Raw genomic sequence first — 14,484 nt, 5'->3', positions numbered from 1 at the left:
ACCCCTACACTTTTGACCTGTTTACAAATTAGTTCCTAAGCTCGTAAAATGCAAATTTAGTCAATTTCATCATAGCCCAAGCTATCCAAATTTCATACATGCACACTTTTACCAAACAATTAATTATATTTCACAATTTAGTCTAAAATTGACATTTTTGCTAAAATTCACTTAACAAAAATCAATAATCTACCATCAAAAATTTATTTTCTATCATTAAACATCAAGAGACTCAAATATTCAACAATGGCATCATCGAAATACTTTAACAATTTTGAAATCGAGGTACGGGCTAGCTAGAACACAAAACAACGATCTCAAAACGTAAAATTTATTAAAAACCGAGATGAAATGGACTTACGTGCATGAACAACCATGGCCGAACCTTCAAAGCTTTGAGAATATTATTTTCTTTCTCACGTTCGACTATTGATGAAGATGATAGCATGTAATTTGGCTTTTGTTTTATTTTATTTTATTATAATTACCAAATGCCATATTTAACCTTAATATACATTAATAATTTCCATTATACCAAGCCATGGAATTCCACTATCAACAATTATGGAATAATTATCACTTAAGGACTCCCACTATTTAATTCCATAGCCATTTCATATCTTTAACTTATAGAACACAACTTTTACGTTTTGCGTGATTTAGTCCTTTTTGCTTAATTAACTATCAAAACTATAAATTTTTCAACGAAACTTTAATACCGCCTTATTTGCCACTCCGTAAATATTTACAAAAATATTTACGACTCGGTTTATAGAAATGAGGTCTGGATACCTCATTTTCTAAACCCACTTGACCTTAGGGTCATACTACTTGAACTTAATAAATCACTTATAAAACAAAAATCACAATATCAAAAACCTTTTTTAAACTCACAATTAACTCGTAAATATTAAATATAATATTTACAAACCTACTCGTCGGATTTGGTGGCCCCAAAACCACTGTTCGGATTAACCCAAAAATTGGGTTGTTACATAGGCACACCATGTAATCTCACAATCTGAGAAACATACAATTCAACCAGTTTATTCAGGGAGTAGTCTGTACGTATCGGAACAAAATCAGCTGATTTAGTCAATCTATCAACAACAACCCAGATTGTATCTTTCTTGCTCAGTGTCAACAGTAAACTAGATACAAAATCTATCGTGACTCTGTCCCACTTCCACTCAGGTATCATAATTGGCTGAAGTAATCCGAAAGGCACCTGATGTTCAGCTTTTACTTATTGACAGACTAAACATCTTGCAACAAAGTCAGAAATATCTCATTTCATACCATGCCACCAATAAAGCTGTTTTAGATCATTATTCATCTTTGTACTACCTGGATGAACAGATAACCGACTATTGTGAGCTTCATTCAAAATCATCCGAATCAATTCTGAATTCCTTAGAACGCATATTCAGTCTCTGCATCTCAAATAGTTGTAACACCCCCACGCCCGAGACCATCACCGGAGTCGAGCTTGAGGGGCTACCGAACATAATTTATCAAATTAAGAACTTCAAATCATTTGTTTCTACATTCATAGCTTTCCAGCTACCCGCGTCACAGTTACAAGAAAAATCATATCTCGAGTTAAAAAACTCAAAATCAAGATCTGTAAATTTTTCCTGAATATAGACTCATATATATATTTACTAATTTGTTTCTAGAATTTTTGGTTGGGCCAATTAGTACAGTTTACTAATTAAAGTCTCCCCTGTTTCAGGATTTGACTGCTCTGACCTCTGTGTATTACGAATCAGATATCTCTCTATACAAAATTTCAATGACTATTAGGTTTGTTTCTCTTAAAACTAGACTCAATAAGGAATCTATAAATATAAATAAAAACTTATAATTATTTTTTTAAAATTTATTATGAATTTTTAAAGTCAGAACAGCGGATCCATAAATCACTCTGGCCCTGTTCCACAAAAGTTTAAATATCTCATAAAATATAATTGATATGCCTGTTTTGTTCAATCCACATGAAAATAGACTCATTAAGATTCAATTTCATAGCTTACTCATCATTTAGTTCCACTTATACTATTTTTAGTGATTTTTTAAATTCATGTCATTGCTGCAGCAATATTCTGTTTTAAGGCAAGTTTCATCTTTCCATGAATTTTTATGAACTAGATAACCTATTAAACTTCCATGATATCAAGCATGATCTAAATTAGCCATCACCATGACTTATCAATATCAAACATTTTCTCAACCAAACATGGCCATATCATAAAATTATTTACACAAAATAGGTATATTGCTATACATGCCATACTTAAGTAGTTGTACAAGCCATTTACCAAGATAAAAGTCCTTTGGATAGTGTGATCGAACTTTCGACCTGTCCCGATTCCTGAGCCGACTTGTTCAAAACTATAGTGAATGAAAAGGAAGGAGTAAGCATAAATGCTTAGTAAGTTCATATGCAAATAACAAGTAACATAACAATACAATCATACCAAACAACCTTAACATGGTATCACCAAAACATTTATCACATTTCTAAATATCATTCATCATCTTACGATCTTATCGTTGTTGTATCTATTTCCAACTCGAGGGTTAAGAACATACCTGTCCAAAGTGTCCATTTCACAACACTTACCCAAAACGTCACTTATATCTTAAGTGCTCTTCCATTAAACTAGAAATTTCACCCGTTGAACACATCGGAATATAACTCGGATACATGGATAATTTGCACATAAGTGCCACATATGTAATCAAGAAATCATGTAACCCGCCCCTAAGTGAACTCAGACTCAACTCAACGAGCTCGGGTGTTCGCATCCATAAATGAACTCGGACTCAACTCAACGAGTTCGGATGCCTAGTTACATCTCACGAACTCGGACTCAACTCAACGAGTTCAGACATTTGCATCCATAAGTGAACTCGGACTCAACTTAACGAGTTCGGATGCTCAACCATCCTAGTGACATGTCACTTGTATCCTAATCTATTCCTAAGGTTCAAACGGGCTTTTTCCCTCGATCTCACATTTGCCGTCTTCCATGGAATATCGGAACCGATACTCGGTAGCAATTCATATTTATCAAGTAATAAACATAATTTGCATATTAATCAACATTAACCACAAAGCATAATATTTCACGATTAAAAAACAGTATATCATATAATTAACATCAATAACTTAAAAATAACAATTATGCTACATTATTTACACATGAACTTACCTTGGTACCAAAATATAAAGATTTTGCAATTTAGTCCACAATCTTTTCTTTTCCTCGATCGCGACTTGAATCTCGTTTCTCTTGATCTATAATACCAAATTAATCTTATTTAATCATACACTCATCAAAACAGCATTTAATACGAACTTTGGAAAATTACACTTTTGCCCCTAATTTTTTGCATAATTACACTTTTGCCCCTAGGCTCGGGAATTAAACCTTATTCCTTATTCTTATGTTTTATAACATGCTGATCACTTTTCCCTGCTATGGCAACATCAAATTCTCACTCTAGCATATACTTGTGACTATTAGGTATTTTTGCCGATTAAGCTCTTTTACTCGTTTTCACTCAAAACTGAGTAGCACAAGTTGTCTAACATAATTTAAAACCCCATATTCTATCATAAAACATCAAAATACACAAATTTCACCTATGGGTATTTTTCCAAATATAAACCCTAGGTTGAATTATTGCTAGCATAAGCTTAATCGAGCTTTCGGGATTCCAAAAACGTAAAGAACATTAAAAACGGGGCTTAGAATCACTTACTATGGAGCTTGAAAGTTGAAGAAACCCTAGATATGGAGAGAGGGAGAATTCGGCAGCAACTAAGGAGGATGATGACCAATTTTGTGTTATTTTTACCATTTTATTTCATTTAATATCCAAATGACCAAAATGCCCCTCCTTACTAAACTTTCAAAAATTCCTTCCATGTCCTAATTTTGTCCATGAACTTAAAATTGGTCAAATTGCTATTTAAGACCTCCTAATTAATATTTCAATGTAATTTCATACTAAAACTTCTAGAATGCAAATTTTGCAACTTATTCGATTTAGTCCCTACTTTCAATTTAAACACTTTAGACATAGAATTTCATCACAAAATTTTCACACAATCATGCAATCATATCATAATCATCAAAATAATTATAAAATAATTATTTTTATCTCGGATTTGTGGTCACAAAACCACTATTCTAATTAAGCCCTAATTCGTGATATTACAACAGTCATCAGCATCAACTCTAAATTCTGAATCTGTATCCTTCTCACACTGAGCTCGTTTTGCGATCAACTGATTATCAACCTTCTGGGCATCACAAATTTGTTGAATAACTAATGGTATTGCTTTCAATTCAGCTGTTATCGAACCATCATCAGACATGACCATATACGCATTCATTGCATGCAAAGCAAACAGTGATTTTCGTCTTAAAGCATCAGCAACAACATTAACCTTTCCCGGGTGATAATCAATTACAAGCTCATAGTCTTTTAGCAATTCTAACCATCGGCGTTGTCTTAAATTTAGATCTTTCTGAGTCATCAAGTATTTCAGGCTTTTGTGATCAAAATAAACATGACATTTCTCACCAAACAAATTGTGGCGCCATATCTTTAATGCAAACACAATAGCTGCCAATTCTAAGTCGTGTGTCGGATAGTTTCTTTCATGTGGCTTTAACTGTCTCGAGGCATAAGCTATCACTCTGCCTTCCGGCATAAAAACATAGCCCAAACCATTTAAAGATGCATCACTATAAATAACAAATTCTTTACCTGATTTTTGCTGGACTAGCACTGGAGCTTTAGTCAAAAGGGCTTTCAACTAATCAATACTTTTCTGGCACTTCTCCGACCACTCGAATTTAACATCTTTCTGCAATAGCTTAGTCATCGGAGCTGCAATCATAGAGAAACCTTTCACGAACCATCAATAATAACCAGCAAGTCCTAGAAAACTTCAAACTTCAAAAACATGCTTCGTAGGTTTCCAATCAAGTATAGCTGAAATTTTGCTCGAATCAACTCGAATACCTGATGCTGATACCACATGACCCAGAAAACTGATTTCACTGAACCAAAACTCACATTTACTAAATTTTGCATAGAACTGCTTATCTCGCAAGGTCTGTAACACAAGCCACAAATGCTCAGTATGTTCAGCTTCATCATGAGAGTAGATCAAAATGTCATCTATAAACACAACCACAAACCGATCCAGATACGGTCTGAAGATACGATTCATCAAATCCATAAAAACAACAGGTACATTAGTGAGTCCGAAAGGCATAACTAAAAACTCATAGTGTCCATACCTCGTCTGAAAAGCAGTCTTTGGAACATTGGAGTGTTTAACTCGCAATTGATAGTAGCCTGATCTTAAACTATCTTGGAAAGCACTGTAGCCACTTTCAATTGATCAAACAGATTATCAATCCGTAGCAATGGATACTTCTTCTTTATAGTCACCTTATAAGCTGTCTATAATTGATGAAAATTCTCATAGTTCTGTCTTTCTTTTTCACAAACAAAACCCCATGGAGAGAAACTAGGTCGCGCGAAACCTCTATCTGTCAATTCTTACAACTGAGCTTTCAATTCTTTTAATTCTGTAGGTGCCATTCTGTACGGAGATATGGATATCAGAGTCATCCTAGGCATTAACTCAATACCAAACTCTACTTCCAGCATAGGTGGCAAACCCAATAGTTCTTCAGGAAATACAGCTGGATACTCACATACAACAGGTACTGATTCAATGTTTCTTTTAGCCACTTTACTGTCAAGAACGTAAGCAAAAAAAGCTTCACACCCTTTTCTCACATATTTCTGAGCTAGCATTGAAGAAATTACTGCTGGTAAACCATACAAATCACTAGATTCAATTCGAATAACCTCATCATTCTGACTCCGTAAATCAATGGTCTTTCTCTTGCAGTTCACAACAGCATCATATAATGTCAACTAGTCCATACCCAGAATTATGTCGAACACACCAAATGGTAGTAACATCAAACCAGCCGAAAAGAACAGATCTCGAACCATTAAAAGGACAATTCTTACACACTTTGTCAACCATAACACACCGACCCAAGGGGTTTGACACTCTAATCACAACCTCAATAGACTTAACAGGTAGAGTCTTGCTGAATACTAATGTCTCACACACATAAGAATGAGTAGAACTAGGATCAATCAATGCAATTACATTAGTATCATAAAGAGTGAATGTACCAGTAATAACATCTGGGGATAAAGCCTCCTCTTGTGTGCGATGGCATAGGCTCTAGCAGGTGCACGAGCATCAGATCTGACTGATGTATCTTTATTTACTCTCTAATTGCCGCTCGCATTGCCCGCATTTCTTGGTGGTCTACCCGAGCCGCAGTATTACCTGGTCTTGTGTTCTGCATTGGATTTTCTTCAGCTAACCCTGGGCAATCTCGAATATAATGGTCTGTTGATCCACATTTAAAACAGGCTCGATCATGCAATCTGCAACTTCCGGGATGTCATTTACCATAGTGTTTACACTCGAGTTGATTTGATCTGACATTACCCACACTGGCTACTGAGGTAGCTCTCGAACTCACTGGTGGTCTGTTCTAGTCTCGTCGAGAATAACCCGAAGTGGCTTTTGAACATCTGAAATCATCTAAGAACTTCTTTGGTGCCGACTGGATTGACCTACTGAATGATCTCTTACGCGAGTCTCTAGCTTCAAAATTAGCTTTCTTTTTCTCTTTCCCGAGCTCTTCAGCTTTCCAGGCTCGCTTAACAAGTACCACAAACTCTTTTATCTCAAGTATGCCAACTAACAATTTAATGTCTTCATTCATTCCATCTTCAAATCTTTTACACATTATGGCTTCGGTAGAAACACACTCTCAGGCATACCGACTGAGTCTCACAAATTTTCACTCATACTCTATTACGGTCATCCGACCCTGCTTCAGCTCTAGAAATTCTTTTCGCTTCTAATCAATAAATCTTTGGCTGATATATTTCTTACGGAACTCTGCCTGAAAGAATTTCCAGGTCACTCACTCTCTTGGAACCATTGATACTAATGTATTCCACCAGTGATATGTTGTGTCTTGAAACAAAGATATGGCACACTTCAAGCATTCATCCGGGGTACAGGACAGCTCATCAAACATACGAATAGAATTATCAAGTCAGAACTCAGCCTACTTAGCATCATCATCATCAGTAGCTTTAAACTCTTCAGCCCTGTGTTTTCTGATTTTATCAACAGGTGGCTTATACAATCTCAATGGATCACTTACTTGAGGTACTGCAGGCATCGAAGATGGATCAATCGGGGGTGAACGATGTTGTGCAGTAGGGTTAGTCCGAATATATTGAGTAATCCAGTCATTCATCAATTGATAGAAGGCTTGTTTAGCCTTACTTTCTTGATTACTCGGAATCGGTTAAGAATCAACCGGCACTGTCCCTTGCGTGGGAGCAGGCGCTACACTCTCGGCATCATCAGCTACAGCTCTATCGGAATCCATTTACTATATGAAGACACATTTCAAATGTCAGAAGTCATCACACTGTCGTAGTATATAATATGGCATGTATAGCTAGACTCACACACGCTACGTTAGTCCTAGAACCAACTAAACCGTAGCTCTGATGCCAATAAAATGTAACACCCCTAACCCTTATTCGTCGCCGAAATAGGGTCATAAGGCATTCCCAAATAAAACACGATCTCAAACAATTACATATAATATATAATATATAAATTTATTCACATAGACAAGTCTCGAAAGGTAATCAAAATTTATTTCGTAAATTAATACACCTCTTAAATTTGAACATTTCACATCATATGTATATATATAGTCATATCGTTTGCATGTAACAATATAATATATAATACATTAACAATTTCATATATACGGCATTAGCATAGTAATCTTTATGAACCTCATATGTTTTACATATAAATACCAATAAAAGTAAGTATTTGTTTATAAGTCACTCATTTCATTACTTGGTCTAATCGGCTAAATAATATGTATTATTATACACATTCACAATTTACAGTTAATTAGCAAATTCATATAGCCTTATAGATAAGTATTAAGCACCCATAAATATGAGCACCTTTGCACACACGCAAGGCACATAAAAATATAATTAATATAACAAAGCCAAATATCATATACGCATGTCATAATTTAATTCATAAAGGAGCACCAAAATTTCTATCATGCATATGTCTTTCTCTTTACCTATTAACTTTATAATTTATATTAACTCAACTATATTCCTAATAAACCATATGGCCGGATATACATATCATCATGAAAAATGTTTTGTATTATGATTACACCCTTGATATAAACTCATTATACAACCAAGCATTTATATATATAACCTAATCATCAAATATACACGTATGGTGCGCATTTACCCAGAAGCCAAAGACACACTTAACATTAAAGTACCAAATACATACTAAACAGCCGACTAATTTATTAATGAAACACATGCATTATCTATCACTTAATAATTGAACTAACCACTAAAACATAATCACCCATTATCTAAACTATGCCACATCTTATTTTCCATCACAACTAATAAACATACCAAACACATAATATGTCATTACTCTTAATAACCGAATCTTGCTACTTAAAATTTCCTACGAAAACAAGGCTTCCATTAACCTTTTATCAACAATCAAGCTCATTAATATATTTCAATCAAGACATAACAAATTAAGATTAAACATAGTAATTAATTTCATATATATATAATTCATATTAGTTTGAAACACCACCAAGATAATCAAACAGATTTATGATCGATTTCTTCATGCTTCATCCAAAATCATCAGCCAACGTCTATGAATGATCGCATAACACAAATTGTATTCATTCATGGCACATAGCATAACAACCAGATGGACTTAAACCACAAATATGCCAACATCGAAATCTAGCATAGAAATTAAGCCATTTTTGCATGGCTTTATACATAACCAAAGTTCATTATTTCAAAAGAAATCCAGCCTATACAGGTCATAGTTCCAAAATGCAACTTATAAAATACCAAAAACAGTCGATAGTGTGATGGACTTTGCTGACGATCCCCGAGCTTGTAACTTGAAATCCAAAATCTATAAAACAGAAACAAATATACACACAATAAGCTAATATAGCTTAGTCAGCCATAAGCAAATAAACATTCTAGTAATATATCCAATTTATTATAAACTAACCGAATCATACTAGTATAAATATGCTTAGTCTCAAACTACCAATTTCATAAACATTATTTATATTTTTATATAAAATTCCCACCTTGCCCGAATGCTCATACAATCAATATAAGTGATTTACAATTCTCTTACAAGGTCAATATATCATTATATAATCAAATATACTTGTACTCATAAACACAAACTCAAGTATCATAATATATTATCATGTACACAATGCTTAATTGGCCGAATACACATGGTTTGATCTATACACATATCACATATCATTTTGAAGGAAATCTCAATATATCTATCAAGATCGAACACACTTTTGTAACTATACACATTCTATATTACCTCATAAGTCATTTGTAACAAACATTAAGTACTTACTTACCTTATCACGAGTGTTAATAACCTATTCCATACCTGGTCATTTAGCTTATTCAACATGTACATACAAATCTTATCGTAGCTCGATGAACCATTCGAAATTGGATAGGACACTCAGATAAACACACAAGTCATACAATGCCAATGTCCCAGACGTGGTCTTACATGTAGTCACATATCGATGCCACTATCCCAGACAGGGTCTTACTCGTAAACACATATCAGAATCACATATCGATGCCATGGTCTTACTCATACACATATATCGGAATCCTATGTCATGACATATGTATCCTAACTATTCCTAAGGTTCATACGGGGCTTTTGAACGTCGTAACTCGGTCGAAACCAATTCAGAGATATAGTAGCCAAGCTTAATCATATTCGGCCATAGCTTATATATGTTCATACATTTCGTACCAGCATATAATATTAACATTTAACTACAATTAAACATGTTTATTTGCTTATTAACTTACCTCGGATGATGAAAATGGAACAGGGCAGTTAGTCGACAACTTTCGTTTTTTCCCGATTCAAATCTGATTTCTTTAGTTCTTGATCTAAACATATTCAAATTAAGCTCATTCAAACATATTTTCATTCAATATAATCCAAAAACATATAAATGAGAAAATTACCATTTTACCCCTGACCTTTACAATTTTTACAATTTAGTCCCTATTGCACAAAACACAAAATATACAAAATTTCCCTATACTCATGTTGTGCCGAATTTTACCCATTACTATACAAGTCCATGTATTTCATTTATTTCACATTTTAGTCCTAATTACTCAAAATCATTAAAAATTCCAATACAAAATATGTTAATCTAAAACATATCTTTCATATTTCATCATCAAACAACAAAAATGGTAAGCTATCAACAATTGCACAACTCAAAATTTTCATCAAAATCAAAAATTAAAGCATGGGTCTTGAAGATTACTAAGCAACGATCTCAAAAACATAGAAATTATCAAAAACCGAAGAAAAATGAACCTTGATTGAGCTTGAATATAGGCCGAACCCTAGCTTAGTTTCTTTCTTTTTCTTTTCTTTATATTCAGCAAGAACAATGAAGAAATAAGGTATATGTTTTCTTTATTTTATGTTTTATTATGTATATTATAACTTAAGTTTAATTTACCTATTTAACCTTAATGATTTAATGTAAAAAATTTATGATATAAGCCTTATACCATCCAACTATATTAAAAATGGCATAATTACAACTTTAAGGCTTCAATTTAGAAAGCCACTAACAAGTTATCCCCTTTTAGAAATAACCACTGAATTTTCATTTTACGCGATTAAGTCGTTTTATTTAATCGGACACTCAAACGACAAAATTAAATTACAAAAATTTCACAGATATAAATTTACACAAAATAAACCCAGAAAAATAATTTTAAAATATTTTCTAACTCGGATTTGTGGTCCAGAAACCACTGTCCCGATTAGGGTTTAAATCGGGCTATTACACATTTCACATACATTTTCAATATCATATATTCACCATTCAACACTATTCACATCGTCCCTATGACGAGCCTACGAGGCTCAAAACAAGCTTTAGGAGTGGTTTAGGACTAAACCAGTAACTCAAGAAATTTTTACAAAACTTAGAAAAAAATTTCAAACTACAGGGGACACACGCCCGTGTTGCCTAGCTGTGTGTTTCACATAACCAAAGACTCACCCGTGTCACAGGCAATGCGAACATTTGAAATGGGGTCACATGGCCGTGTCCCAACCTGTCTCTGATCCCGTGTAACTCCCTGACTTGGGTCACATAGCCAACCACATGCCTATGTGACCAACCCGTGTGCCCTTTCGAAATGACCTCACACGCCGGTGTGGTAGTCCATGTGCTAGACCAAGCCAAACCTGTATGGTATACTGGCTTATGTCACACGACCAAGTCACACGCCCGTGTGCTAAGCCGTGTGGAGCATACTGACTTGATTTTTAATTCAACACCAACGGACACACAGTTGTGTAACGTGACCGTGTGTCACATACGACTAAGACACATGCCCGTGTCTCTGCCTATGAGGATAAAAATAGGCTATTTACCAAGCCACTTTGCCACCCAAACTTGCTTACACCTACATCAACCCAATTGGAACCAAAACATAACATATAATAGGCATTCCATGCAACACCCCTAACCTGTATCCGTCACTGGACTAGGGATAAGAGGCATTACCGGACATATTAGAACATTTATCAACCATTCCATAACTTTAGTCATACATCATAATATTATAGCAAATCATACACGTATAGTTCCTTTAGAAGGTCTACGAAACCTTAAATACGCTTCAGAGGGGGTTTGGGACTAAACCCAAATCATACAAAAATTTTCGAAACTAAAAAAATTTTCTAAGTTACAAAGGTCACACGCCCATGTGAACAAGCCATGTGCCTTACACGGCATTAGACACGCCCATGTGTCTAGGCCGTGGCAAAACATGGCATACATACTGACTTGCCCAACACGACCCGAGACATGCCCTGTGCCTTGGCCGTGGTCGAATTGACTTGGGACACACGGCTAACCACACGCCCGTGTGTTTAAGCTGTTCTCGAGCTTAGCTTTAAATTATAGGACTACCCTAGGGGACACATGGTCGTGTAACTTGATCATGTGTCGCACACGGCTTAGACACACAACCGTGTCTCTACCTATGTGAACAAAAATAGGCTATTTGCAAAGCCTAATTGCCACCTATTTTGGGTCATTCCAACAAGCATTAAACCAAGCACATTTCATGTCCCAAAGGCAGCTAAAAACATACTCAAACATGCATATTTCAATCCACAATATCACCAATCATTTTCATACTAAATTTTGTATCAAAGCATACCAAATTCATATACTAAAAACCACACATTCATACATGTCATGATCCCAATTTATCACATCCATTCTCATATCAAAATCACACCATTTCCATAACTAATTCACATAACTAACTTACCAAATTGACCATTTCTCACTAGGCCATTTATGCATGTCAAAACATACCATTTTTTAACATGACTTATATACCAAAAACCAAACCAAATAGAAACTTTAATCTAGCCATATCACATGGCATGATATATATACAACTCAAAACATACCACAATAGTCCTAGCCTATACATGCCATACTTCAATATTCACATTCAAAGGGTACCAAAACATAGTTCAATAGTGTGGTGATGTAACATCCCAAACCCGGCCCAGACGTTACACCGAATCCCACGTGCCACATTGAAGTTAAAAATCCACGTTTCATTTTAGCGCTTTAAAACCAACTTTTTTTAAGCTTAACCAAGTGAATGGAAGCTGAGCACCAGGTAGGAATCCGTAACAGAGGAGGTGAGCCATGAAGGCTGCTTAAGTACCAAGCTCTTCGATTAGATCCAATCCTAAACATGCCCACTACCATTGCCACACTTGGTTATAACGAGTTAGAATTTCTTTGAGTAGATATCTTTGATAAATCGAGTAACCGTGACATTGTGTTATTTTGAAAACAAGTATCGTTTTGAAAAAGTGTCCTAAGTCTAGCCCATTTAAATTATTATCAACCGGATTAAAGTTATTAGAAATAAAATAGTTCCAGAAAAGAAAGAAAGAAAAGTTAAAATGGCCTTATTACAACCCAAAAGTAAGTAATAAATAAAATAAACTAAAGAAAACCAATCACTTATTTCGAAAGCCCAGAAGCGATCACTGTGGCCACTCTGAATCCCCTCCGGCTCCAAGTCCCCAAATCAAGGCTCACCTGCAAGGTTAAGGAAGGGGGTGAGTTTGGAAACTCAGTGTGCAATAAGCCCTTTTCAGAGCCCAAAACAATATCAGCCTGCTGGGCTTAAGCCCAAATTCAGTCTCAGCATATACTGGGTTGAAGCCTTTACATTATTCATATCAAATGTAACACCCCGAACCCGAGACCGACACCGGAGTCGAACACGAGGTGTTAACAGACTTTAAACCCCTTATAAAAATATTTCCCAGACGCTGCCCAATCTGCATACTAGTCGCTTTAAAAATCATATCTTGAGTTTCAAAACTCGAAAATCAGTTTCGTGATTTTTCCCTGAAACTAGACTCATAGTCCCATCTACATATTTTTTCTAGAATTTTTGGTCAGGCCAATTAGTACAGTTTATTAGTCAAAGTCCCCCATGTTACAGGGATCGACTACACTGACCTTTGCGCATTACGACTTGGATATCTCCCTGCACAGAGCTTCAATACTGATACCGTTTGTTTCTATGGAAACTAGACTCAGAGAGGAATCTATACATATATGGTATGACTCCTAATTATCTCTGGTTAATTTATAATTAATTTCCAAAGTCAGAACAGGGAATCCAGAAACTGTTCTGGCCCTGTCTCACGAGAACCTGAATATCGCTTAACATACTGTCCATATGATCATTTCGTTACTTTCCTATGAAAATAGATTCATCAGGGTTCGTTTACATAATTTATTCACTATTTAATTCCATTCCTACTATTTTTAGTGATTTCCCAAATCTACATCACTGCTGCTGTCAGCATCTGCCTTTAAGGTAGACTTTACCTATTTCATAGTTTCCATAATTCAACTAGCCCTTTTAACATGAGTAGCACAAATGATGATGGTGATTAACCATTCCCATGGCCAATCCTTGTCAAGCATATTCACACTAAATGATTATAACATTATACTCAAACATATATAAGCCATTTTCGCATGGCTAACCAAAATTATACAAGTCCAAAGGGTCCATGACCCACAACAAACGGGTAGTCCTATACATGCCATATCCAGAGTTCAACTAAAAGAGTACCAAAAGAGCTTTGATAGT

The sequence above is a fragment of the Gossypium hirsutum genome, chromosome A08, assembly GCF_007990345.1.
Source record: "Gossypium hirsutum isolate 1008001.06 chromosome A08, Gossypium_hirsutum_v2.1, whole genome shotgun sequence".
Lineage (NCBI taxonomy): Eukaryota > Viridiplantae > Streptophyta > Magnoliopsida > Malvales > Malvaceae > Gossypium > Gossypium hirsutum.
The sequence above is the reverse complement of the archived record's forward strand: the minus strand, read 5'-3'. Positions refer to the sequence as shown.